Raw genomic sequence first — 6,448 nt, 5'->3', positions numbered from 1 at the left:
TGTGCACTTCATGCGGATCCCTATGCACATTTGGCACTCATGCTGGAGATGCTGCAGATGATGGGCTCGTCACTGATCAGTTCTTGAACGAAACATTTGGCATTGACACACAGGTAAATTACAATTATAATTTACTAATTTGATCACATTTTATATGTATAGTGAATGATTAATTAATTAGCATATATTGACATTGTTCAAAATTCAGTGTCAGAGTGTTGCCGAGCCTAGCAGCGATGCTCCGGCCCCATTTTTTGTCCCCTCCACGAGTCCAGAGGTATGTATCGATTTAATCATTTAAATTAATACATATATTTATTAAGTTATCATATTAAGGATTGACAAAAAAAATTATGCATGTGCATCAGTTCTCCACAGGACCCTCAACCTTTAGTATGGACTCAGAGCATAGACATCGTACGAGCTTCGTACAGGTACAATTGTTTCATGTTAATTTAATTCATTTGATTATATTTGTTTCATGTTTCATGTTACATGTAACGTGTATTGTATGACATGTAGCTCATGACGTCGGACACACCTCCTCATCTCCGACAGTCTGTTGATCATGGAGTGGCCGCAGCTATGGCTAGCTCACAGCCATTGACTGAGGTATGAAAGAATTTTCTCCGTTTTAGTTGTTGTTTATAATAGTTAGTCTCAAAATTTCTAATGTTATTTATAAGTGATTATATTTATTGAATTGTTGTAGGGTCTCGTCATGCCTGATCGTCCATGAGCCTTCAAGGTGGACGTACAGAGTGACTATTTGATGGCGGTAAGAAAATAATTGATTTTGTGTGTACATATATTTGATTTCAACGTATAATAAATACTGATTCATATCTACTTTATTTGTATCAGCTCGAGTTGGAGAAGAGCCTCAACAAGAGGACGAGCGAGCGTGTCAGGAGGACCCTATCATCTCCACCATCTCCCTCGACATGATGACATAAGACGTTGAGAGATTTGTTTCCTTCCCCTCGTGGGAAGGAAAAGATATAGTTGATCTAGACATATATATATATAGGCATCAGTGGACATATTCGATACACATTTGATGTATATGACATTTTATATTTGATGTATGACATTTATTTGATGTATGACATTATTCGACTTATGACATTATTGGTTAATATATGATATGTTTGTTCATATGCGACATTATTGGTTATCATTTTATATTATATGTTTGTTCATGTATGACATTAAATAAGATATGTTCGTGTATGACATTAAATTAGATATGTGCATGTATGACATTAAATTAGATATGTTTATGTATGACATTAAATTCAATACCTAATATGTTCGAAACTTTGATAGAATATTGAGTAACAATAAAATTTATCACTATTTAAGCATAAGTTAATCATTTGCAATATGTCATCGTCATATGATTTATGATCTTGTTCATGCTTAAATTTTTCCTTCTCTATCATTTGTTTATCAAGTTTAATTCAATACCTAATTAGTTTGAATTTTTGATACAATATTGATTAGCAATAAACTTTATCAGTCAAGATCGATTAGGACCTCCTGGCAATAAACTTTATCAGGCAATATTCGTGGACCTCCAGGCAATTGGTCACCTAAATGAGAACCTTGAGATTTATTAGGAACTCCATGAAAGAAATCAGTAGCTTGAGAAGCTCTCCATTTGTTAAGCTTCAATACATAACCACCATTCTTTATCATCAATTAAAAAATGTCAGAGATAGTAGAGAAAAGATGGATTATTTGCAAAAAAAGTCATTTTAAATATCATAAATGTAACATCTGATAGTTTTCTATGTTTTCATACATTAATGATTGTAACATAATCACCAGTTGATTGGAATGCATTGTTATTATTCTATAGTAAGTAGATTAAGGTAAAAATAAAAGTTTAATAAATAGTTGTTATTATTCTTACATTGTTGGAAACAGGGGCAGCGTGAAGGATCTCTGATATTTTCCAAAATGGTGTTCCCAAATGCACACAATGCCACCAAAGACTCCAAACTTGGATTTACCTTCACCAATTGTTTCCTCCACCTCTACACACCTTAAACAACTTCAACCAATATGTTTCTAAGGTTTCCAAACCAACAAATCTTTAGTAGATACAAAAAAAGAGGAAGAGAGATTCTTTTTTTAGTTTTGTAATAATGGTAGAGGGAAAATTATAAACATTTTTTTCATTTTTAGATTGGGTTTTCTGCGTGAATAAGAATGATAGTTTGTGAATTGTTATCTTTTATCAGAGAGGAGATGCAATATATTTAAAATCTTTGTATTTAAATATATTCATTTGAGATGTGTTGTTCTTTCTACCAGTTTGGTTATCTCTGATAAACTTTATAGAGTAAATTGTGTTTGTGCATATAAGGAAAACTTTGAGTTTCGCATATCACACAATCTAAAATAAATCATTTTGATCTTTCCCCTTGATTTGCTGATTGTGAATATTTAATTTAGAATCTTTGAGTTCTTAGTTTGTATTTTCTTATTTGTAAATTCTCTCATCTACCTCATGTCTATGGATAGATGATAGCTTGCCTTCTGTGCCTTCCGATTAAAGGCATACCATCAATGTTATTCATTGAATATCCTTTGAGGGGGCTGTAACTTTATATGCAAGATATATCATTATTGGTGATCATAAGAAAAGACTCAATAACAACACATTGCTTAAGTTTCTTCAAAAATATACCAAGCCCAAAGAGCCATTTTGCATTATAAACTTATGGTTGCAACATTTTGGCATCATTTGGAATGAGCTAGTTCGTATTGCCAACACCAAGATCCACCATCTCAAAAAAATTAGTTACGCCTTTGACAAGAGAATGGTTGGGGAAAGACGTGTTTAGAGTGTTATCTTTGTAGTCTAAATATAGGCTCACTAAAATTTCATCTACAATGAATACACTTCCAAGTTCTTCTTCAAAGATAAATATCTCCAACACCAAATAAGTACTAAGCACTTCATCCTCGTATTCCACTTGGAATAATTCCACTAATCCTATTATGGGATGGCATAAAAATGTATAAACCTTCTTCATATTTCTTTTGAATGTCTTCATGATCCTCCAATGCTTCTAGTAGCAACCTTTCTTCTTGATGTGGTGTATAATCAAATGAGAAAGCCTCATATTCTATCTGTCTGTTAGGGTGAGGAATATCTTTTATCTTCTCTCCATCAATCCCTTCTTGCTTGTGTTGATCTATCAAGTTTCTTGGATTAACATCAATGGTTGGAATGATATTAGAAGCTTCAAATATAAAAGAATCAAATTCTAGAAAAGGGGCATCCATTGACAAACTTTCATTAATTTTATTATCAACAAGTTCCTTCTCAATAGGAGGAACAGCTAAGAAAGTCACCAAATCAGTTGGCTAAGAGATGTGTTCATTGTCATATTCAACATGCAAATGATAAGCTCATGCACTGCTAGAAAATCTCCCTTCAACAACATGAGGTGTTTGAAAGTCTCTTTGATTGAAAATCATTAAATTTTTATAATGAAAAAGAAAGGGGGATGAAGGTTTTTCTTCTTTCTTTTCAACCTTATTTTGTAAAGGCATCTTTTTGGGATAAAGATTATGATAATTTTCAGATTGTGTTGCCTTCACATAGCTTGAATTTTTATATTTCATTCTACTAATCAGCATAGCATCATCTATCTTTGCAACTTCTTTTTTAGCATCTTCCAAATTATGCATTTCTTGGAGCTTTAACTAGAATTTAATTTCAATTTCTAAAGATACACAATTGCTTATTTTCAGTTGGTTAATAGGATGGAGGAATTTTTCTAGTACATCTATTGAATCTATATACAAAATCCCTCATAATTTCACTCTTCCTCATTTGAATTTGAAAGAAATCTATTAATAACTTGCCAACATCAGCTGTAGGCTTAAATATCTAAATAAATCTTACCTTGAGATCATTCCAACAAGTGACACAACCATCCTACAAATTCTAAAACCATTTAGCAACACTCTCAATAAAGCCATGAGAAAATAATCTGATGAAAACATCCTCTTCTTGCACGCCAAGAATTCCACAAGCAATTGTAACTTCTTTGATGTGGTCATCTAGATCTTGTATTTTTCCTCCATCAAGTGTTGGGATGATTTCTCTTGACCCTTGGGTAAAGATGAATACTAGACAAAGCAAAGGGCCCAATATGAGCTTCCCATGGTTCTCTCGCAACCAAATCCATTGTATATAATGAAACCCTCTATTCAAATATTATACAAGATAAAATACAGAGTCACCAATTTCGCATGAATAAAGGATAGCTAAGGATATCTAATCCTACACTGATCTTTGTTTTTGAATCCCCAAAAAAGCTGCCAAAAATTTGTTAGTGAACATATTTGTCTCCTTCACAAATGCTCACAAGCTTAACTCCATTAACCTCTCATGGATACAAATAAGCCACAACATTTGGATAAGTGTAAGATGGTCACTTCCCTCTAAATTGGCGTGCCTGAGATATGCCCCGTCAAAGATCGCAACCCTATGGCATTTAGTGACCCTTAGGGACATTCCGGATTGGCGTGCCTGAGAACTTTCGAGCATTGAAGGGGATAGGACGATGTTGGGGATAGGGTTTACCTGGCCACTCGGAGCTAACGGAGTAGACAGTTCGATCCCATCATGAAAGGTGAGAGAGATTTGGCAGTTGGCAACTTTGTACTGACCGACACTGCAAGTTTCAGCATCACCCGAGATGGCATTGTAAAACAAAAATGGAGTGTGATCTCCAAAAAGTGAGAGATGTTATTGTAGGTCTCCACAACACGGTCCTGTAGGAACTGGAATCGCATCCATACCTCGCACGAGCTCTGAGATATGCCCCGTCAAAGATCACAGCCCTATGGCATTTAGTGACCCTTAGGGACATTCCGGATTGGCGTGCCTGAGAACGTTCAAGCACTGAAGGGGATAGGACGAGGTTGGGGATAGGGTTTACCCGGCCACCCAGAGCTAATGGAGTAGACAGTTCGATCCCACGACGAAAGGTGAGAGAGATTTGGCAGTTGGCAACTTTGTACTAGCTGACACTACAAGTTTCAGCATCACCCGAGATGGCATTGTAAAACAAAAATGGAGTGTGATCTCCAAAAAGTGAGAGAGGTTATTGTAGGTCTCCACAACATAGTCTTGTAGGAACTGGAATTGTATCCATACCTCGCACGAGCTCTGAGATATGCCCCGTCAAAGATCGCAACCCTATGGCATTTACTGACCCTTAGGGACATTCTGGATTGGCATGCTTGAGAACGTTCTAGCACTGAAGGGGATAGGACGAGGTTGGGGATAGGGTTTACCCAACCACCCAGAGCTAACGGAGCAGATAGTTCGATCCCACGACGAAAGGTGAGAGAGATTTGGTAGTTGGCAACTTTGTACTAGCTGACACTGCAAGTTTCAGCATCACCCGAGATGGCGTTGTAAAACAAAAATGGAGTATGATCTCCAAAAAGTGAGAGAGGTTATTGTAGGTATCCACAACACAATCCTGTAGGAACTAGAATCGTATCCATACCTCACACGAGCTCCGAGATATGCCCTGTCAAAGATCGCAGCCCTATGGCATTTAGTGACCCTTAGGGACATTCTGGATTGGCGTGCCTAAGAACGTTCGAGCACTGAAGGGGATAGGACAAGGTTGGGGATAAGGTTTACCCGGCCACTTGGAGCTAACGGAGCAGACAGTTTGATCCCACGACGAAAGGTGAGAGAGATTTGGCAGTTGGAAACTTTGTACTAGCCGACATTGCAAGTTTCAGCATCACCCGAGATGGCGTCGTAAAATGAAAACGGAGTGTGATCTCCAAAAATTGAGAGAGGTTATTGTAGGTCTCCAAAAAGAGTGTTTTAAAATGCAAAAATAGCAGGGGGTCCTTTGTATGGTTTGGGAGTTTGACCGTTAAAACGAGAAATTGTCCTAGTAGTAAGTGCTGGTAACAGTTTTGAAATTTGATTGTTGAGTGTTGAGAAACCTCAAGTTTGGGAATTTTATTGTTGGTTTGAGTCTATAATAACCATTTCCATCTGAAATTTGAGTGTTGAAACCATTTAAGAAGTATTTGCATAGTTTTCCCTAAAATTTGAGTGCATAAAAAGGGGTATGTGATTGCTCCCAAGGTGGATTTAGTGTTTTCTCCAAACAAGAGTTTCATTTTATGTTTGAAGTCATCTAATATAACCAAATTGAAGGTGTTTGAACCATTTTGGGGTTCTAGAGACGTTGCAAAGTAAGAGTTCTAGAAAGCCCTAGGGTAAAGGGGCTAGAAAGGAGGGTTTTGTAAAAACCATTGTAAAGTTGATCATGAGACCAAAAAAATAGAAGAATCCTTGCATTTGAGTCATTTCTTAAGACTTTTTTGGGTCATGGGAGTTCCAAAAGTCAAGGGATTGTGAGTTGCTTTGTAAATGGCCTCAAACTAG

General features: G+C 36.4%; 1 long non-coding RNA gene across 1 annotated transcript; it reads left to right on the top strand.

Moving 5' to 3' along the window:
- Nucleotides 1-205: 205 nt before the first annotated feature.
- LOC149536101 (uncharacterized) lies at nucleotides 206-1,167 on the top strand. The gene is made up of 5 exons (XR_016358075.1): nucleotides 206-277; nucleotides 369-434; nucleotides 523-612; nucleotides 713-778; nucleotides 865-1,167. It is a non-coding gene; the product is annotated as an uncharacterized LOC149536101 (long non-coding RNA).
- The last annotated feature ends 5,281 nt before the right edge of the window (nucleotides 1,168-6,448 follow it).

This window comes from Cupressus sempervirens, chromosome 10 (genome assembly GCF_028749045.1).
Source record: "Cupressus sempervirens isolate cs-2001-9-10 chromosome 10, ASM2874904v1, whole genome shotgun sequence".
Lineage (NCBI taxonomy): Eukaryota > Viridiplantae > Streptophyta > Pinopsida > Cupressales > Cupressaceae > Cupressus > Cupressus sempervirens.
This window is presented reverse-complemented; position numbering and strand designations above follow the sequence as displayed.